Here is a 22,923-nt window from a genome sequence, read left to right on the forward strand (position 1 = left end):
AGGGGGAGAGATATTGTGAGCAACTGAGGAAGATCCCAGAGGGGTTCATTAAGTGACTGGCCCTTCACAGTCCCCTGCCAGAGCTGACCTGGAAACATTAACATGAGGCCAGAGTTACAACACAGGGGCAAGGGAGGGCAGCGAGCGTGGGCTGCACACGAGAGTGGGCTGGTCCTGGGCACAGCACACGTGTCTGTCCCGTGGGGACAACACCCCCAGGTGGCTGCACCCCCAGCACTGGGGCTGCCAAACCTGTCCCTGCTGCTGCAGGGGGAACTGTCCCGGCACTCACAGCAGCACTGCAGGACCAGGATGGGAGAACTGAGATGGGACATGGGACCACGGGAGAACAATGCCAGAGCAGCGATGACAGAAAATGACCTGCTGTGAGAGATGACAAATATTTACCAGGTAATGAGGCAGCTGCTGGGACCCAGATGAGCAGGTAGAGGAGGAATATGGAAAACCAAAAGAAAGCTTAGGGAATTATCCCATTTGTCATTTAAAATCTGAGGATTTAAAAATCATGGAATATGGAGTTTAGAAATAGAGCTGAACGGTGTCATATCACCTACCTAACAGAGCTATCCCAAAGAACCATATGTTCCCGTCTGCACTGAGGGTCCGAGCTGGCAGAGATCGGCACTTGCACTGGCCAGTGGGAGATGTGAGAGTGGGAACCAAGTATCAGGGGAATCCAACTTATCTGCCTCAAACCCAAGTCACATTACACTTGAGAAGAGGACAAAGATGTCCACAGAGCACTCAGTTTAACCTGCACTAACAGAATAATTCCAACTGCAACCAAGTCACCTCTCCAAAATCATGTTCACACCACCCTTACAAACGTGACCACCTCAGCCCTTCTAAAACATGAGTCTTCTCTCCTCCTTCCTGCGCCTCCACTGAAATATAATCACAGGATTTTAAGCCCTAACAATCAATCAAAAAGTATTTTAAAATGCTTAACAGAAACTTAAAAGACAAAAGTAAAAATAAGCCAAAACAACTGACCTAAGGGAGAAGGAAGACAATGTTACAAGACAGAACAGTCAATCACATTAAAAAGTGAACTGAAATAAGACACAAACATGGCACGAAGGAAACATCTCTGTCCTTCTCCAAGAGTACTTATCATCTGTTTGCTTACAACATCACAGTCATATGGGGAGATTTTGACTGCAGCAGGGTCTTCCACAAGGATTTAGGTTTTTTTGAGGGATGAAAACCCCCCAAAAACAAAGAGAACCTTCCCATGCATTAGATTTGTCCACAAGGCCATAGATAAAAGGCCCCAGGCTGCCCAACCTGGAACTAGGACAGGTGACAATGACCCCAGTGCACGGGTGGCTGCAAATGCTGAGGGCCTGGCCACCAACGCCTGGGGACTCCGGGGGCAAAACACTCCCATGGGGCAGAACCATCGACTCTGCTCTCAGGCAAGAGTCCTCTAATTTAAGCATGTGCCAGGTCCAATGTTATTTTACTACACTAACTTGCTTCTCCATTGCAGAAATCAAACCCCAGCAAACTCTGCTTCAGGAAAAGGCTCTGAACAAACAGCTTTTCCTGTTCCTGTGACCTGCCCCCCTCTCTGAGCTCCGTGAGCACCGTCACCAGCTGCTCCTCACCAGCTGACAATGTACTGGAAGACACAGATCAGGAGAAGTAGGACTTGGTAATCATATATTAGTATGTTTTAAAATAAAAACTGACTCCAAGTTTTTTAGTCAATTAAACGCATCCGGCACATCATGTATGTGATGTAATGACAGCTTGAGACTCGAAATGCTTTTGATGCATTATTAACCATAAAAAAGGCATTAAATACCGAGCTCAAATGCCATAGGGATGCATATTTCAATAGAAATTATTTTTCAATATATGCTTAAAGTTTATTTTGGTAAACAGATGACTAGGGGCTGTCAGGACTACAGACAGATTTATGTTTAGTTGGAGTCTTTTGGAAATGAAGGGAAATAGCTGGACTTATTGAGCACATGGAAAGGATATAATTCTTTCTGCCAGCTCAGAAAAGGGTGAGCAGTAGCTTGGAAGCTGCCCCAGTTGGGAATATTAATTTTAGAGTGACAGTTGGGAATTTTGCCAGGTAAATACAATCTTGAAAAAGAAAAAAAGGAAAAGGAGAAACATGACATTTTACTACCTGATTGAGAGGTGTCACATTCATTTTCTGCACCTGCAAACAGAGTCACAGTTCAAAGTACGAAAAGGGAAACTAATCCTGGTGCTCCAACATCACATAATCCCTGGCAGAAACTTGGCTTTTCACCCAGTGTTGTATTACCACCATAAAGCCGTTCTTGCCATGTATTAAGAAAAAAAAAAAAACCAAACCAAACCAAACCATCCCTTGCATCCCTCACTCCCCCAGCAGAGACACCCTCAGGGGAAGCCTGGCAGCACACTTCTGCCCTTGGTTCATGCAGAGCCTGAACTCCCATTGTGCAGATTCAGAGCAGTGAAAGAAAACAGAACCCAGTGGAGGAGCCCACGCAGACCCTCCATGGTCGGGACCACTCTTCCCTCACTGCTGAGTGAGCTCTGCAGATTAAATGTCCAGGCGGAAGGATTTGGTACCTTCCATTTTAGGAGAAATCGAAAATTTCAGCATATCAGTGTTGCAAATTTCTTGTTGCTATTCAGAGTACTTCACCAGCTTCCCTATATAAATACATACATTGTCATAACCAGGTTTGGTTTGGTATTGGGGTTCAGGCCTGCAAATGTAACACCCAATGCCCATTGAGTTTACAGGGATATTATGGACGTGAGGTCTGCAGGATCAACCCCTTCACATTTAGATCTTCAAACATTTGTACACCGTTATCAAGCTGCCTTGTATTTCTCTCTCTGCCAGGCTACACATAGTCAGCTCCTTTAATCTTTCCTCAGAGATCAATCCCTCAGCCCCTTAATCCTTTTTGTTGCTCTTCTCTAATCTCCTCGTGCTTTGTCGATACCTCTCAGCCTCGGTGCCCAGAACAGAATGTGATGCTCCACATGCAGGGAGCCCCATGTCAACAGAGAAGCTTCCAGAATACGTTCTTCCACTGGGAAGTGATTTTCTCCATAATGACACACTGACTTGGTTGCTTTGTCACCATAGCACAAACGAGGTATTTCTCACCACACCCCAAGAAGGTGCCTCTGCTTTCATTTCTCAGCAGTGGCAGAATACAGGCAGCCCCTCCAAAACAGTGATTTTTTTTTTTTAATGCAGGACATGACAATTTGATGTATTCAGGTGCAAAGGTCCCTGAGCTGTCTCGTGATGGAGCCAGAGCTGCCCAGCCCTGTAGGACACATCCCCCACGGAGCCACCTGCTCTGTCGGACACCCACTCCCCACATGAAAACCCCTGGGCACCACAAACCACTGTTACGCCAATGAGAAAGGGAGCCCTGACTAAATCCTAGTAATTCCCTTAGGCCTGCAAGGCCTTTCCCCAGTGCCCAGACAGAGTGAAACAGCAGCTCTGGGCTGGGAGGTGGGAAACTGCTGGGGGTTTTCCCTACCTGCTCACACCCACCCCCCTTGTTTGATCTGAAATGCAGCTCCACTATTTCACTGCCAAAGAATGCTGAAAAAAAACAAAAAGAAAAACACAGGTTAAGTTGCCTTTAATCTCTAATTCCTGTACAAGAACGAATTGCACGTGGTAAAGGATAAAGGCAGATCCGAAGTCAGCAGGTTACGCAGACTGCGCCAGACCTCCGCTTTCAGAGAGACACAGCCTGGGGAATTACACAAATGGCCTTCCATTGCCCTCTTCGGTTCTTTTTATGGCAAAAGGCTTTGCTTTTATCAATTCCTCCCCCTTCTCCAAGTCCCAGAGGCTCAGGCCAAACAAAAGGCAGATGCGCAAAGTGCACCCTTCTCCCCTGAATGGAGCGGGAGCCTCCCTCCGCAGGGAAGCCACAGCCGGGTGGAAAATGCTCTCAAAAAGTAAAAGCCGGTAAGAGCAGCCGATCTTTCTGCCTGGGTGAAGGAATTTGGCCTCAGCCAAAAAAAAAGGGTTGGGGGGAGAAAAGGGGGGCTGCTCTTTTCAAGCCCCTGTAGGCACCGCAGCACTGAACTGTGTCAGGCTGGAACAGACAGAGGAGGAACACAAGTCTATTGTTGGAGACACCATCAAAAATAGAAGCAGAGAGAAAATGATCCGGAGCAAGAGTCTTTCGGGGAGAGGACCCTGAACAAGTAACGGCTTCAGCCATGGAAACCCAGGGTTCTCAGGGGTTCAAAGCAGGACCCTGAAGGCCAGGGAGCACCCATGGTGTCCCAACAATAACAGCAGAGTGACTTGCCCACTTCCAGAGAAGGGGCCAGAGCCGAGCCCAGCCCAGCCCAGCGACTCCAGGGCAGAGTCAGAAGCACCAGACCAGTTTCAGGTGAAGTTCTTTTAGAATCAAACAAAATCTAGTTGTTGCAAAATGAAATTAAGATTGATTTCAAGAGTGCCCACTTTAGACTGCTGATGCTCTTGCTCATGTAGTTTTTGACGGCAGACAATGAAGAATCTGTAATTGGCATAGAAAGACATACAAACTGATGAGGAATCAACCAACGTTTTCCTGCCACCTTTCAATCTTAATATGTCACTGACTCACACACAAAGACCTGAATAAAGATTAAATCTGTAATAATTTACTCAAAATCAGATGCTTGCACAGTAGGACTGAAGTGCTATCTACATGCTGATTCAGCTTTGAAACAACTAAACCCACAGCTCTGGCTCATGGTAACAACTGATGAGTTGTGTTTGCTGCCAGGAGGAATGTTTAGCCACTGGATTAAATCTGTACACAAACCCTGAAGTCTCATTGCTACAAGTTCATATTCAACACATCAATCTATTGGGTAGACTCAAATGGGAAATCTCCTCCACTGCCATTATTGTTGTGCTGGATCATCACTCCTTGGAAGCACCAGTAAGTGCTGCTTGCAATCCTCAGTAACAGCCCTGGCTGCCATCTCCAGGGACCAATGTCCTACCTGAAGCAAGGAGAAGCACTTGGCATCTCACTGCAGCCTTCCTCACCTGAAGGAATTTGCTTAGCTCTGGGATATGTCTATTTAAAATTTTGGCTTCTGCATTTTACAAACATAACCCATGGTCACAGGTCAGCACATAACCTACACGTTAACACCTATTTGTGAATGGACTAAGGCCAGAGTATAACTCACAGAAGTGAGAAGTCTGGTGCAATGTGTCCCTGCCCATGGCTGGGCATTGGAACTAGCTGAGCTTTACAGTGCCTTCCAACACAAACCACCCTGGGATTCTGTGATTTCTCATATGAGTGCAGCATTTTGCACAGTTCCACTGCCCTTCCTCATTGCCCACTTGCCTGTAAGCCTCATCCCAACACACACTCTTCACAGCAAACCCTTGAGAGCAAGCCAGCACACCTTCCCTCACTAATTTAGCTGAAGAAACAACAATGAAAACACTTTTCATTTTAAAAAGTATCTGTGGTACCAGTGCAAGATGGAATGGGGCATGGAACAGATCCCACCCAGCATGCAGGGGCAGAGTATGGATGGCACCAGGAAGCATCCCTTTGGCACACCGTGACCCGTTCCTGAAGTCAGAAAGAGAAAATCCATATTTCGCTATGCTTTATCTTAAAAGAGATTCTAAACTGCTATTTGTATTTACAAATATGAGATATTGAAAGTTTGCCGATGTGCATACAATTAATAAAACATCAGGTGCTGCCTCTTGCTTTAAACGTCGACGTGTCTGGAAGCTGGAGAGCAGCTCATTTAAACAATGTATGTATTCTGGATAACATTTCCCTGCAAATGTTCCCTCTTTCACTATGATACCCTTTAAGAAGTAGAAAACATTCCATGCTAATAAGAATCAACAGGGGAAAAAAAAAATTCTTAGCACAAGTCCTTAAATAAATTATCATCTTTGTAACTCTGCCATAAATCCCCTGGTTGGGATATGATGATTTAGCACTTGCTGCTCTGGCACAAATCCAAATCCTTGGGTTTCTTGTTGGATAATATGCTGCTTTTTCACCTTTCTGATCCCACTTCAACTTCAGTCTGAGGTGACACAAGTCTCCTGGTCTCCCCACAGTCCTTGATGGGCTGTGGCAGAGAGGACACCAGGGCCTTTCTTGCAGGGCTGCAAGCAGGGGCTGCCCAGGCAGGGGGGCAGATGCCTCCTGCCAGCCCCAACCCCCCACAGGAAACACTTGCCTTAATTTTCTCTTCTAGGAAGAAAGACTTTGGCTCCCAGAACAGGCACAGAAAAGATGCCAACAAATCCGCTGGAATACAGAAGGAGAAACCCCTAAATCCACAATGAAGAAAACCAGAAAATTCCCCTAAAAAAACAACCACCTAAAGCCTGAAGAGGAGGGGTGACATATGAGCCAGTGTTTGTTTTTTCTTGTTGGAAAGAAGCATTTGCTGCTCACTTCAGAGAGAACGCTGCTCCCAGCCATGGTGAACATTACACAGGTTACTGTTACCCAAAATGCAATTATTTGCTTTATTCCGCCTGGGTTGTCACCATGGGGAAGAGGAGAAGCAGAGAGAGCAGCTCCGAGCCCAAGTCTTCCGTGCCTCAGCTGAGGAACGTGAGCAGCGTTGCCTCCTTGGTGCCACTTCTGTGGTGGAAAAATCACCTCCAGACCTGGGCATTGGTTTTTGGTGTTAAGAGTCCCCTCCAGTCACTAGACACGGACAGGTGCACTGACCAGGATCGCACTTCCCTGCGAGAGTTTCCCAAGCTGCTTTACAGGAATGCTGCTCCAGGCACACGAACACCTTGGCCACTCCACTCACTGCTTTTTCTTTACTACTTGAATATCTCTTGGCTTTTCAAAAGGTGATTCCAAGGCCATTTAATGAAGAAGTCAATTCCTCAGCTAAACAATTTTTATTAGAATATTTAAGGAGTGAATCCTGTAGCACACATGTTTATCTGGTTAATCAAGCTTCCAGGAAAATCTCATATTAGGGGTTTGGTTGACTTCTCTCCCAGCTAAAATGATAAGTCTCAATATCTTTACAAACTGTACAAGTAACTCCCGACCCTTTCACCAGGCAGCATCCAGGTTTTACTTCCCAACAAAATTGGGAACATCAAATTAAGGAAACCTGCTCCTTTGCTCCTGGGCATAACATTAGGTATCCACGTTGCAGTGCCAAGCAAACATACTAGAAGCTTGTGGGTACATAACATGCCAAAAAAAACCCTGCTGAGGAATAAATATTCTGAAGACAACATGTTAATTCACCAAGACAGAGAATTACCACAGCACAGCACCTTCCTGCTCACGGTCCTGAGCAGACAAACTCCTCACCAACAGTGATGTGCAGGACCTTTGGAGCAGCACAAAGGGGGACTCAATGCAACTACAGGAGATCCTGCTTTGTGTAATCATCTTCTGTCCATCACAACTCCACCCACGATAACGTGTCCTTGCTCACCTCTCCCTTACCTCAGACACCCTCAATTCTGCCTAAACATTGAGCTACAGCTGAACACAGTGTCCAAAAACCTACAACCACACACGAATCCATGGCAGAGGTCACCATGACCACACAGACATTTTGGGTTTGCTTGTCCTTGGCCCACCTGTTGTTTCTGCATGGTGCCCTGCAGAGACACTGATCTTCCTGGTGGGAATATGGGAGCCCTGCTCTCCTCTGGTCTTGGCTTTGCTGACATGGCCCAAGGGCGCAGACAACAGCAGCAAGGGTCAACCCCAAGGCTGCGCTGAGAGGTGCAGAGGATGTTTCTCATTAGAACACAAACCCAGTTAACTGTGAGTGGGAAAGGCTGGTCAGGCTACAGCAGGTGAAGGACCCCCATGGCTGGTGGTGCAGAGCTGGGCAGGTGTCCAGGGGACATGGCCAGCACTCCATCCATCCCACAGGGACAGGTTTCGTGTCCCACTGCCTCTGCGGGCACTGCTGGGGTCGGAGGCTCACACACCGGCCTTGAACTCCCCGTCTGTCTCTCGGCTGTCTCCCTGCCATATTAATTACCATTTCCTCTGCCAGGGCCAGAAAACAACCTTCACTGCATTAGCACTAATTAAGAAGAGTGACTTTCCTATCCTGGCTGCTTAAATCACCCTCCTCTCCTCACCCAGAGCAGAAAGGAGTGCTGACAATCTTAATAAAACAGAAGGCAACACCTCAGTCATGCTTTGAGCTGGCAAATGGGGCCAACCAGCTCTGTCCTTCTGTGGGGACAGTGAAGCTGCATAGGGCAGGAGAGAAGGGAGGGAGAAATGACACATGCCCTGGGACTTGGAGGTCTGTACCTCAGGGAGAGGTGGGGAGAGCATCCTGCTTTGGAAACATCTCCTACTTGAAAGCAGAACAGCCAAAATGAGCATATTTACAACACAGCCCTGTTGGCAGAGTGGCAATGTGCCGTTCCATCAGCACACAGATCCTGAGCAGCCTGGAAGGATAGTTTTATGGAGCCACCAGTATTTGCAAGGTACCAGTTCTGATTGTCTCAGTATCAGATCCTTATTGCAGGTACATTCAGATACTTATAATCTCCTGGAATTATTCTTCCTTGGCCATGCTGGCTGCACAGGACAGACCAGGGGTGTCTTGCTGGTGTCCTGTCATGCTGACTCCAGCAGCAGTGTAGCCCTGGCTCCAGTGCATCTGGAGAGCAGCCTGTGCCACCCACCCTGGCTCCTATGTCACAGTGAAGCACAGTTTCTGCAAGACATGAGATGTCCCTACCTCAAGTACTCGTTATAAGTGACTGGAAAAGCCTGGAGCCACCAGGAGCTTCAGCAGTATCTGAGCCTTTGGTTTACAGTCCTCTGGGAATAGCAACTGTGTGCTGAGTGCGTGCTATTATTTTAATTTTTGTTGCTGACCAACTTCCAGAATCAATAGAAGGCAAAAGTCCTGCTCCACACGGGAGGCAGGTTCAGAGACCTTGAGTGGTGGGAAGCCCCCAGGGCCCAGAGCCAGGGCCCAGAGCCAGTGCCCAGCACTGGATGAGGTGGATTTCTCCTAAATCACATTAAGTCATCCACAGAAACATTAAAGAGTTTCCTGACATTACAATTCTGTGTAAGCAGTTAGAGCTGTTGCCATAGGAACACTAACAAATATAGGGATGGGTATAATTGGGAATAAAAGGGATGGGGAGAAGGAAGAAAATGGCCTATGTCAAGGACAAAGTTTAGACTCTGTGCTGCTCGTCTGAGTGCCAGGAGCCACAGAGACCCGGGGCAGGCGCAGTGTGGGGAGTGGGCTGGGGGCCTCTCACAGCCCTGCACCACCACTGCCCCGGGCAGGGGGACCGGAGAGCGGCCCCAGGCCCCATCCTGCTGTCCCCACCCCTCTGCTGCGGGCTCTGCTCCCTCTGGGGAGAAAGAGACAGTGGGTCAGTCCCGCTGGTTCCAGCCCTCCTTCCCCCCACGTTACAAAAATAGAAAGAACACATGTTCCCATTAGTCACTTGCTAGAGGGAGGCTGGGGGGTATGTGCTGACAGTCACAAAGCTGAGCTCTAATTTGAATACTATTTGCATATTCCAGGTAGACAAAGCACAGCCATATTAAAAACGTGCGTGAGGACGCACAAAGTGAGGCAGCAGCGATGACATTTGCCAGAAATCCAGCCTTTTTCCCAGCATGTTCCCTAACACCGGTGCCAGGGCCCCTCTCGGCTACTAACGCCCAGCCTGGCTGGTCTCAGGGAGGCTCTTAATTAAACTCTGCTTGCCAAGAACACTTTGTATTTGCAGGAATAAGGACCCAGCCGCCCTCATGGGAACACCACACAGAGGGCTTTTCCCTTTGGAAAATGCCATTTGCCGGCCCCAACAAGCAGAAGCCATCCCAAGGCAATCTGAACACAATAAGTGTCTTTCACTGCTGTTGACTAAGCTGAAATTCGTTATTTTCAGGCGTTCAGCAAGGACTAATGAGTGTCTGAGGCTCATCGTGCCGTCCCTCCTCACTGACATCCTCTTGATCTCTAAAAGCTCAGTGATCTTTGGCTTGAGCGTAACCCCGGGGAGTTCAGAGGTTAAGTTTTGGGGATGCAACCAGTGTCTGAGCCAGGCAGGATGGAGCTGCACCAAGGTCATGGCAAAACACTGCTGGAGAGAAAGAAAACCCAGACTCCTACAGGTGTCTGTTATTTTATTTATATTACCCGCCAATTCCCAGATGTTGCACCAAGAACAGGAGGTCTCACCAGTGCCTCACCAAGCCTCTGCCAACTCCAGCAAGACCAAAGGTCAATAGATGCCAACTCTCTTTATTCAGGGAAATATTGTAGATTTTTAACTGTCATTTCTGGTTACCTGTTGGTCCACTATGAATCTGCAACACAACATACCAAAAAATGATCCTGTCATCAACACTGGGGCATATACAAGGGCAGAAATAATGCACAAGGAGACACTTGCCTGACAGGAAAAGCTCCTAACCTGGCAATATCTACTTGGAATTACCTTCCAACTAATGTTTTTAGCAGAATTTATTAAAAACCATGTCTCTGCAAGCCATTATGGCTTTAGCTTTTTTTTTTTTTTTTTAAAATTAAGCAGTTTGCCAGCCATGACAAAGCCAGAAAAGGATGTAACCACCATCATACAAAAACCCAGCAGCAGGTAAGAAGCAGAACAGTTGGGAAGATCTTTCAAGAATTCAGACAAGTATACCTTTGACACTCTGTAACAGACCTCAGTGCTCTGAGATAAAGCTATGAACTTCTGGTGTGGAATTACAGCGCTGTCAGCCAGAAATCAGTTCATCTCTGAGGAACAGGAAAGGGATATTTGCACTGGAAAAGCAGCTGATTAATTGTAACCAAGGGTAAGGGGAATGGGCCGGATGGACATGGGACCCTGCAGGGCTGGAGCCTTCTCCTGTTCTCCCAGTAAGAAGGAGCTTCCTCTCTTTGTGGCTTTGTTCTACATCCATCAAAGATACTATTTGACATTTTTGCTATCCTAAGGATTTTTTCCCTGCATGGGTCTCACTGAACACCACCCTTCCCCTCCTGCCTGGTGACTGACTGGGAGCTCCAAGCAGAGCCAGCCCTGAGGTTTGAGCAGTGTTCCCAGTGTACTGATTACAACATATATAAAATAATACTTTGTACAAGTTCAGAGGGAATAATTAAATATTGCTCTCAGCTCTTGGCAGTGACTTTTACAACACTGGGTAATGAGTTATCACATTTTGACCTTTATGTCTAACTCACCTTGGCAACTTGAGGAAAAAACTTCGACCGCTATATAAGCAAAAATAAGAGGAAAAGGAAAAAGCAGGCATAGGCACTGCTCCAGTAGGTAAAGAACACAAACACCAGGTATCCATCCAGGAAGCCACTGAACTACTTCCTAGTGTTGGATTTAATAGCAAATTACCAAAGAGACACTCCACATTACTACAATCTGCACATCAAACCAGGCAGAAAGCAACCTGCAATTATACAATTAGATTGATACACAAGCTTCCAGCTCGTGTTTATTCCTGCTGCCAATCATGCTGCTTACTGGAAAATAAGGGCTTGGAGCTTCCAGCCTGCCTCACACTTCCCCCCTGTGCTGGTGCATTTTGAGGGGCTTAACTGATCACATCCCGTTCTTTCAGCACCTTGATGAACCTGGCTTTAAGATTACACCTTGCCCAGATACCTTTGGCTGTACCAAGATCCATCTTTATACATGGGGCACAATTTTTCCCAGCAGCAACTCACTGTGTAGAATGTGAGAGTAGCAAAGAAGGGACAAATAAGGGTTTACTTATAAGCCGATGAAGGCAGTTGATTGAAAGCTAACAAAACCCTTGATTTCAAATGAAAATAATGAAATGAAAATCATTTCACTATGCTGTACCCTGATAGAACCCATGAAAGGGGAATGCAGCCAGAAGAAGCCTTTGTATTTGAGCTTGGTCTCCTCATTACACAGTGCCTCTCAATGCCTGAACATTGAGAACATCTCAGGTACTTCAAAAACATCTGCTTGGTCCAGTTCAACCCCTCAGGTCCCTGTGATAATTCATATTTCTCACCCTGTCTTTAGCCACACCTGTTCCAACAGTTACACTTTGTGTGTCTTGAGCATCGTTCCCTCACAGGTACCCATTGCAGCCAAAATGCTGCACCTTTGTGGATTGGATGTGCACCACATGGATTGGATAAGGCTGTCCTGAGGTGCTGTTTACCCAGCACAGCAAGCTGGCACAGCCCACACAGACACTGATCTCTCCCAGAGAGCAGTGGCATCACACTGTGGCTGAGTGAGGTGGAGGGTTTCTCATCCATCCAGCCTGTGGGAACAGGGGTGTGGGAGTAAATCAGGGTGCCCAGGATGTCATGCCAGCACAGCTTTGAGGGGTAAAGGCAGGGGATGCAGAACCTCCCAGCAGACCTGGATGGACACAGCCTGTGCCTGGCAGGAACCAAGGCCGTGGTCACCGGCTATCGAAGTTCTGTCCCATCACTGGGCACGCACACACCACACTGACTGTTTTATATATTTTGTACACATATGCAAATAAACCCTCTCATGATTATTATCTTTTCACAAGTTACTTTGTTTAGGTGTCTGAGACTTGTTTTGCTTTCCCGTCACACCTTCCCACCAAAGAGACCTTCATTTCCCAATAAATGGTGAGAGATTGTCTCCAAGACCTCTGCAGCACTTTACAGCTCAGATCTGTGACTCACACATGTTTTTGGAGCCCACATCTCACACTGGCGGGAAATGATTCAGGTGTGGAGGCACAACAGCTCAGAGACACCGAATGGCATCGGCAAGAACTCAAGCACTGACAGGACACATCAAAGTGCGAGGCACAAACTCTGTGCCATGGCCAGTGTCACGGCTGGGAGATTCAGTCTGCCCTGGTTCCCTCCTTTCCACCTCATGGGATCAGTGCTCTAACCCTTCCCTGTGGCATGCTTTACCCTGAGGGTCATCGCCCTGGGCTGCAGGATCACCAGCTCCTGCATCCACCCACACACCTCCCATGAGCAAATTGGGAATTCCTTCTGCTCCCTTCCCTCCAAGGGAATTTCTGCATCTTGGCAGAAATTCTTTTATAATGCCATGCAACATTTGGATTTACAAAGGCAGCGACACTACAGACCAGTCTGGGATTCAAATGAAGCCTTTCCCCTCAGGGTCAGGAGGCCAGCAAGACCTCTAGCTACATTTTCAAACTACATGGCGATTCACATGCCTTTTGGTTGTGGAAATAAATACAGGATTAAACCCAAATGCAGGGTCCTGCAAAAGCTCGTGGAGCTGCAGTAACTCCAACTCCAGGTCAGAGTGCTCAGGCTGCTGGAGCCACCACCAGCCCACCCTGCCACCGCCGGGTCCCAGCTCCACCACCCACACCCTGCCACCACTCTTGCACCCACCACTCCACTACCTGCCTTTCCAACCCTGCAGCTGCTATTGCACTTTCTCACTGGGCAAAGAAAATTTTCTGTATTTAAGAGGCATTTAGTAGCTGCAAACAACTGGATCAAATAGTGCTCTTCCATTTTTAACATCACCTAAGGAGAAAGCACTTCCCGTAGGCACACAGAGTTCAGCCATGCTGGGGAGGAACAGCACAGCACTAAGAGCAAAGGTAGAAAATGGAGGATGCAGATTATAAAATTCAGTCACATTTTAAAATTTTCTGCTACAATAATTCACTTTATGTAGAATTAATGTGGCTGATTGAACGTTTGTGCTGTAATTTACTTATAATTAACATTTTATGGTGAACAGATTTCACCATCTCCTTCATGCTGTGAACTCCAAGCCATAGGTCAAAAATAGAGATGAAACAGATAAGCACAAAATATTCTCACTGAAATATTAATGAGATTTTAATTTACTACTTTAAAAATACATCTTTCATCAATGCCTGTATATCAAATCATTATTTTAATTTTTTTCCACATTGTATTAAAAATATAATGAACTTTCCTAACTGGTTGAAAGACCCTGAAATATCTTTTGTGAAGAGACAGCTCAGGGGAACAAAAAGGTCCAAACACTCACAGTTATCAGAAATCTCACACGCGGGTTGGGTAAGAGTCAGCTCAAACTGAACACAACACCTTCACCCTTCACCAGCTAAAACTGGGGCTCTCCACTCTCAAACCCTGTGGTCCAGCACAGAGGTCCCACTCTTCCCACCAAGATCTTATTTAAAAGCTCAAGGTCAATCTGTAAAAATAACTCAACTGACAGAAATTGCTTCCTGTGTTTCAACAGGAGTTGCTGCATTCGCTGCCGAGATATAACACAGACAAGGCGCTGCTTTGATCAGCCATTCCCATCTTTCCAGCCTGTTCTGGCTACATTTGAAACGTCCTCTGCTGTTAAGGAAGACACCATGAGTCGAAGGAAAAATGGTCTGGGAAGGAAGTCAGAAGAAAACTTGTATAAAATCTCCCACCCTCTCTCCACGTGCGCTTGAAGCCTGCCCAGAGATGACAGACCACATCTGAATAAATTATTGAGTCATCTGCAATTCATCCCATTTCCTATATTCCAAAGCGCTATCAGACAGGCAACAGAGGACATTCCCGGAACGCTCTGATGACAGAGAATGAAGATATGGGATGACAATGAAAAAGTCAGCAGAAAATCATAAGTCAATGGGACTATTTTATGCTCTTTACTTCCTAGCCTGCACCAGGCCATTCAAACAGCTCATTGGAATTTCAAATGAAAAGCTGAATAATACAGGATTATAAATCTGTTACAAACAAACCTAAAATGCATCAAGAGAAATATACATGGAATTTTTCTTCTGAAACTGCTCGGGTTTTTCCTACAGGTTTGTTTGCTGGGAATCAGCAACTATTTGTTTTGAGTGTAAAGCTGCCTTTCATTTGTTTTCTTTTTTGTTTAATTTACTTTTCTTGTTTAGATTGAAGGCCAGTGCCTGCCACCCCCTTGATCCCTCCAGAGCCTGAAGAATGGAATCCAGACCCTTTCAGGTTTCTCTATGCAGCCATGGGCTTACTCTCTTTTTCCTTTCAAGGCAACATGAGTAAAAAAAAATATTTACCTGTGGGAGAAATTTCAAGAGAAACCAGATCCTGAACAGCATCCCACTGCAGAATGACTCCAAACAGGAAGTTAAATTCTCATCTGCAGAAAGTAGGACCCATTGGTGGAATAGCAACAGGATTTCAGACCAGTCTGGAGCCCACACCCCCCTGTGACATGGGAGAAGCATATGGGGCTCTTTCCAAAATTGTTCTGGGAGACATGGGGACTGTTCATACAAATACCTCTGCTCATTATTAGAGCTACTCGTTAGAAGTTCTTTAAAAAGAAAATAAAGCCTTAATGGTTCCTTTGAAGTAAACAATTCAGAGCATTTGTAACAAACAAGCTACCACCAAAATCTGAGAGGGGTGAGAGCACTGCTTCTGGAAATGGCAAGGAAAAATCCCACGTTACAAGAAAATACGTATTACTACATTAATTTTCATTGGTTTTTGTTTTAAAAACATTTTTCACTGTCAGAATGAAAAAAAACAACCAACCAAACAAACCCTGAACAGCAAGGCAGTGAAAAGCCCCAAAACATAGCAACTGAATACTGAACCAAGAATTCCCAAATAAAATATATAATATGATATTACAGCAAATCATCCACAGAAATCTCAAAAAACTCCCGGGCTTCTCAGACCCTGCCAGGCAGCAGGATCATGTGCGTTGAGCCAGGACACTGTGCCATGCTTTGGGACGCCAGAGTGGGGGCAGGAAGAGGAGCCGATGGTTGAGGGTCCCCAGAGCAAAGTGTTGCTCTGGGTGCTGAGCCCTGCAGTGACAGGGCAGGACAACACAGCTGCCCTGGGGCTGGAGAGGGAGCTACCAAAGCCAGGGGCTGCTTAAAAAATAAAATAAAAAACCTGCAATGAGGTCAAAGTCTTCAGCCCTTCAATCCCCTCCCTCATGCCGACAGACCACCAAGCTATATGGACTCATCTTTAAATGTTTCAAGAATTAATGATGAGAAACTATCTGACAGATGGTATCTCTGCACTTTCTCATTCCCAGGATCTCTGTTATCTTCTAACATGCAAAATTTTTTTCAGAACATCAACTAGGCTTCTGCTCAAACATTGGGCCAAACCTTGAGACAGCAGCTCCCACAGGCATCTGCTTAAAGAAAATTTTAGTGCAAAATCTGAACAAGAACCTTAAATTCTAAGCACCGAGTCTCAGACACATTATTTACAAAGCCTCAGGTTCACCTGGAGGAGACATTAATCATGGCTGGGACCCTGGGGCTCCCTGACAGAGATGAGCAGCAATGACACAGCGATGTCGCATCCCAGCCTCGCCCAGGACACCCAAATCCTGCTCGGAGAGCGGGGAAAGGCATCCTATGGAGGTATTAAACCAGCTTGCTGAGTCTTAAGGAAACAGAAATGAAATAAATAGACAAATTAACAAACACTTCAAAGATAACAAGGAAATCTCACCAGTTGCAGCACATGTCCACTCAGTTTCTTTTTTTTTTTCCTGAGTGCCTTTTCCTTAGTAAAAGCCATCAAAGATCATTGTGAATTAGTAATAATTTTTCTTAGCAGCATTGAAGAATTAAAGCAAGAGAGAAAGGGAAGGCATGCGAGGGAGAAAAGGAGGGAGAGAAAGAGAGAGGTTAAGCTCAAAGGCAGAGAGAGCGAAATGGACCAGATTATACAAAATTAAAAAGCAAATACGCACAGACAATTTGTGCCGAGTGATTGCAAGCAATTACAGTCCGGCTTTTCTGGAGGGAAAATTGGGGAGGGGGGGGGAAGGTTATTTCAGCTTAAAAGGAGACTTTATTCATTCCTGATCAGCTTCTCCTACTATTCTCTCTTTTATTCTCGGATATCAATTTTAAAAAAAATCACCCTTCAGATGTTACATGTCTAACCCTGGGAATCCCACCCCTGGGCAGAGAGGGAGGATTTCAGCTTCCAATCGGTTCTTTCTATAGCCCTGAAAAAGCAATTTGCTCATAAAGGATAAAAAAAAAAAAAAAAGGGAAGGGGGGGGGGAAGAAAGAAAGAAAAGGAGGGCAAAAAAGGGAAACCACAACAAGGACACGCGTTCCTCTTGGAGGAGAGCTTCAATTTTACTGTAATTGTCTGAAGAAGAGCTGCTTTGATCTGCAGAATTATTATTACGCTCCAAATGCGGGGCTGCTGATGTCCCAGCTGGGCCAGACATGGGCACACAGAGGGGCTCTGGAGTTTATTTCAGGAGCACCTGAAGCTGCCCCTAGGCCGTGCTCAGGGCCTGGCAGGGCAGCCACTCAACCCCCGGCTCAGCAGCGCAGGGGATTAACCCGGGGCTGGCCTCGGACGCGGGTCAGCAGAGGGCTTAAGGCAATCTCTCCTTGTGCCTTGGCCTCCTCCAATCCCTCGCCAAAGCACTTGGAAGAGGCTTCTAGGCCTGTATTAGAATTCCTGTCTTATAGCACTATGTGTTTTTGTTGGGAATTCCTTCATTTCTAGATTACAACTAAATCAGCTCCCATGTTCGAAACGCAGCTCCCTGCCCCGTGCCAAGTCAGGCCCGTTCTGTGGGGAACTGAGAAGGACCCAGTCCCAGACCCAGCAGCACGAGGCCACCAGGGTGGGTACAAACAGGCTAAAAGTAAAGTAGATCCCTCAGAAATTTAGGATTTTCTCTCATCAACTAATGCTAGCTGACATGTATCAGGATGTTTTCCATGCCCCTGATCAGGTCCTGAGTGCCCTGTGCTGCCATCAGAGGGGCTGGGTGCAGGTGGTCATGTGCGGACACAGCATTCTTTGCACCCTCACCCTCCTCCATCCCTTTTCCTTCAAACATCCCTGACTTCTGCTAAAATTTCATCCACAAAGCCCAATTTTGAGGTGAGGCACAGAACAGCATCCAGGCACTGGTGACGGGATATTGGCCACCAAGTATTATTGCAGCTCACTAGAACAGAATAAGGATGTTGATATTTTACCAAATGAGGAAAGCACTTTACACCTAGGAAGTTTGAGATACGTATGATCTTAAAATCTTTCCATTATTATATATACAAAAAACGTACTTTGTATAAGTAAAGGTTTCTAAAATCTTATTTGTAGAACTTGGAGGCCTGGTAACTGCCAGCCTGCCTTCCCATGGAGAAGTCTATGAGAAATGGTACAAATCATTTATTAAAGTCTCTAACATCTTTCTGAAATAGTTTGCCTGTAAAATACGCAGCACACCCAAAATACACCGAGACACGGCGCGACACAAACGATTTATTGGCATCAGTCTGGGCTGAGCCCTGTAAGTCACACAGGGCCCCACTCTTTGTAAGTATTGCCATCATCCCAAAGTCATCAATAACACCTTGACTCCATCGCAGCCGAGCAGGAACTGTGTATCTATCTCAACTATAAACATACACAATTTTTCAGTCAAAGAGTAATAGGCAAATAGCTGGATTTCACTCATTTTGTGTTCTCCAGGTAGTAAAATAGACACATATTTAATGTACATACCCAAAAGTGCAGTGCCAATAAGTAGGGAGAGTCATATATCCCAGTTAGTTTATGAATGGCTGTATTTTATGGTTGTACTGCTAAAGCCGTATTTGCATGCATCTAAATATAGATAAATATCTGCAAAGCCAGAATCTGCAGACATGAAATAGAGAACTGGATAAACGCAAGGCAAGACACATGATAAAAATAGTCCTAATTTCTCGATACAATTATGAACTCTTGACTAAAATTGCTACTTGGGTATAGGATGCTGAGGATATGCAGTGTCCTCTTGTGCTGATCCTGGAGGTTGCTGTTGGAGCTATTGCTCTTTTGTTTCATAATTTTGCTAATTGGTCATTAAGAAGTCTCTAATTCTAATTCTGCCTTTTCCAGCAACACACTGTGGGTCAGAAAGGAAATTAATCTGCCTCTGTACCTAAGTTTCTCTAACTGCAATACAGGGAAACACAGATCCATCACCAGTCCTGCAGGAGTTAATCTGTTAATGTTTGTATCAATCAAGTTGTCAAGTGCTATTTAAGTGCTTATTATTACTCATACAATAATTCTCTCCTTCTGGGCTCTGTAGGTTTGTAAATACCTCTTCCATCACGCATGTGAGGTTCTTTTGGGGCAGGAGAGACGATCTGGACCACAGGCTGGCCAACCACGGCTCTCTGTGGGTGGATTCTGCACACCAAGTGTTCCAGAGCACAGCCGACCACGCGTTCCTGATGCCTGCTCCCCTGCTGGGGGACACCTCGCCCCTTTTGTGTCACCACAGCACTTCTGCCAGCTGCCCTCTGCTCTGGGTCAGGGAACTGGGGGAGCCTAAGGACATGTTTGCATCTTATGCCCGAGTACCGCTACAGACAACCTTGCAGGACGAGCATCTTTCCCACGAGGTAACCCTGGGGCAAGGGCCTTCACCTCCCTTCTGCCTGTTTGTCCTCCTCGCACGCCCTCTTTTTTGGCCTGGAGGCACAAACTCTGAGGAGCTGTTCTGTTTACCCAGAGCATCATTTGCTCCAACTGCTCCAGGAGAAACTCCCTTTATTTAGCATGCCTGGCTCTAAAACACCCTGCTGTGAGGTCCTGCTCGGGGGCCACGTGCTTTGGCCAGCTCCTGCGCTTGGGCAAGAGGAAGGACAGACCTTTATTCCACATGGAACCCGTGCTCTTTAGAACACTTGCCTACACCCAAGGCGTGCAGCATTCCAGGCACGTGCCAGCTGGGATTCCTGGAGCCTGCCTGCAACTGGAAGCTTCTTTAAAAATATAGCAGCTCCTCATCTAGTCTGCTCCCAAAATGAATTCTCTCTACTGGCACCAGTGAAGCTAAATACAACTTATAAAATATTGAGCAGATCTTCATATGGAATGCAACTAAAAAAAAGTGACACTTTAATTATTATCTTTATGCTCCAGAAATATCCCATCAATATGAGGAGCAGATAATTCACAGCCGCTGTTCAAAGCACTGTGCAGCATCAGGAGCTGCTGGTGCCTCATCCATACCGGGCACACAAACATCAGTGTATCCGTGCACGCAGCCTGTAGTTATTTATCAATTGTTTATGCAGCACTTAGTTATGAATGTATTTAATTTATAAACATTGATATTGCAGAGCAAGAGATGATAAATTCAGAAGAAAAATATCGACTCACAGAGCACGACCCCCCTGCCTCATTTAGCCGAGAGCTCTGTTCCTCATCCAGGTGCCCTGACCTGGACCTTCCTGCCAGCAATCCCAAAGACTTCAGACTTGGGAAGAGCAGTTTTCAACACATCTCTTCCACGTGATGCTTTCCACAGCAGTCCTGAGCATACCAGCTCTGCCAACCTCCTGAGCTCAGTTTACCCAGTCCTCTGCCCATGACTGATCCTCGGGGACTCTCTGAGATCCTGTGGCTGCCTACGTGTCAGCAAATTACACAACTTCCAAATTATTTTTGTGTTTTCAAAATAAGCTGTTCTACATGCAAAACTGCAAACCTTTCAGTCAATCACACAATAAATAAATAAATGCCTCTGTATAATTTACTGGTTAAAGAGCTCATTTCCCCATTGCTCCAGCAGTGACAACTACCTAAACCCAAAGTCCATCACTTTTGAAGGAAGAAATTTATCAGGAGGGTATTTTACCCCAGATTTCTTTTCCTGCCCACTCTTAAGAGTGTTTTCACAGAAGATTTTTATTTAAACTCTGTTTTTTTGTTAAAACACATATATTTTTATGTTTTCATAATGCACTGGAATTTGACAGCACAGACCAAGCCATGGACAAGCCAACTTCTGTCATGTATCCTTCTCTTTCCTCAAGACTAAACATGCATTTTAAATAGCATCTTGAATTAAAATCCACAATTCTAACAATATTGATCTTTTTTTCATCCTCTTAAATAGTCTAGACCCAAACCACCCCTTGGTTTGAGTCTGAGCTTTCTGCCCCCAGTGTTCTAAAATTATTTGAGTTATTTCTTCTCTGCTAGCAGCTCTGCCAGCTCAATGTTTGTTCTTCACTTTCAAGGGTATTTTATTTATTTTCTTCACTTTCAGCTGTTGAAAATGGCAAGAACAAATTTATATAATGAGCCTTAATAACAGTTTCTCCCATAAAGTTCCCTATTTATCTCCTATTGTAGTGATTTAGAAAGCACAAAAATGATGGGAAAATACAGGTGTAGTGATAAATCTCTAGGACTGATAGTGAATAATTTAAAACAGTCTTTATCCATGGGGTGATGCTTGGAACCCTCCTACTCTGTGTGAACCTTTCCCAGTCACTTCGACTCCTCCTTCCGTAACACTCACAGTCGTATCCCACTCATAGGATTTGTCTCCACACAGACAAATAAAACCCTGTTTATTCCAAATCTCTCCCATCTCTTGGCTTGAATCACTTACCCAATAGCTACCACCTTTCTCTCGATGTTTGTGATGTCCTGGATCATTCTGGATAAGCTGCTGGCGGGCACACACACCAGCATCAGACAGCATACTGCAGAACAACCCGTGTACCCCACAGGAAAAGGGTTTTAAAGTTACCAACAAAGGTTCTTCTGTTGGTATTTCCCTCAAACACTAAAGCAAATTAGGGACCCTAACCAGCAGGAATGACACTGTTTTAAGACCTACCCTTCACCCAGCCGACAGTGTGACCAGCACCAGAACCCCTTGACCACACACACCTGGGAACTCCCAGTGCTCCAGCATCACCAGACTCACCCTCCAGGCTCCTGGGGAAGCAGCTACACAGTGAGTTTGTGTTTTGTACAGCACCAGGTACACTCCACACCAACAAAAGCCACGTCAGCCTTTTGGTTTTAATTATTTATCTATTTTTAATGGTGGTAAGAAATGACTATCACAAGTGCTGCCTTTGCTCTGAAGACCTCGGTGCAGAGAAGATGGAGCTCACCATTTTTTCCCCGTCTTTTTTATTTACAGACCTATCCATGGGCAGGTCAGAGTCCGGTGGAGCCCTGGCTCCATCCCCCTTTCCCTCCAGCACTAATTAGCAATGCAATCCCACAAAGAGTGAAGTTGCCCGAAACCTCCCCTCACTCACAATGATTTATGTTCAATTTGTACAAATGGAGAAAATGAGATTTCAAATTTCAATGCCATTTCTGCAATGAGGTGATTAAAAGAGAGAGAGGTATTGCGTTCTACTGTATAGAATATTGATCCCAGTGCTATTTTCCTTAGCAATAACCATTAGCTCAGTATTATTTGCAAACCTCTAATGTGAACCTGGAGATGTAATTTACATTTGTGCTTTACTTATTTGCTTTAACAAAACAACACAAAAGCTTTGGGTCTTTCAATCTATCCTTATTGTCAATAAAATTAGCAGTTCATAAAAAAATTAATGTATATGCAAAACCATCACTTCCTTGTAAACTGCACTGAGACTGTAAACGTTGCCCAGAACAAAAGGGAGATAAACTATTAAAAGGCTCTGGCCATTAACAAATTGAATCCCAACCAATTTAAGAGGAGCTCTCTTTTGTCCCCTTCCTTAATTTCTGGGCCCCTGGGAGCCCAGGAAAGTTTTGAAAGTGTGGGGAAGTGTCCCCAAGGAGCAGGGTGTTGACAGGGTGCGTGTGACAGGGACGCTTTGGGGTCAGACGCGCGGCCGGAGCTGCCCACGGCAGCTGGGCAGGGCCCACGGACACACGCGTGGACGGGCACACGCACCCTGCAGATGTCCCGGGGAGCACCCGAGGGAACAGACACGGGAAGAAAGAGCGCAGTCGGCGAGAAAGGCACGGGCACTTGTCAGCCCCAGCCCCTGAATGGGACCAGGCAGCTCCTCGTCCTGCTGCTGCTCCCTCCAAACCCATCAGCTGCTTCTGCTGCCTGGCAGAGTTTAGAAGATGAGAACAAGGAAAGAAGAGGGA

General features: G+C 45.9%; 1 long non-coding RNA gene across 3 annotated transcripts in view; it reads right to left on the reverse strand.

Moving 5' to 3' along the window:
* Positions 1 to 22,923, reverse strand: part of LOC138117111 (uncharacterized) — a 236,918-nt gene that overhangs the window by 99,292 nt on the left and 114,703 nt on the right. The gene's annotated exons all lie outside the window — the stretch shown is intronic.

Source organism: Aphelocoma coerulescens, chromosome 11 (genome assembly GCF_041296385.1).
Source record: "Aphelocoma coerulescens isolate FSJ_1873_10779 chromosome 11, UR_Acoe_1.0, whole genome shotgun sequence".
NCBI classification, from domain to species: domain Eukaryota; kingdom Metazoa; phylum Chordata; class Aves; order Passeriformes; family Corvidae; genus Aphelocoma; species Aphelocoma coerulescens.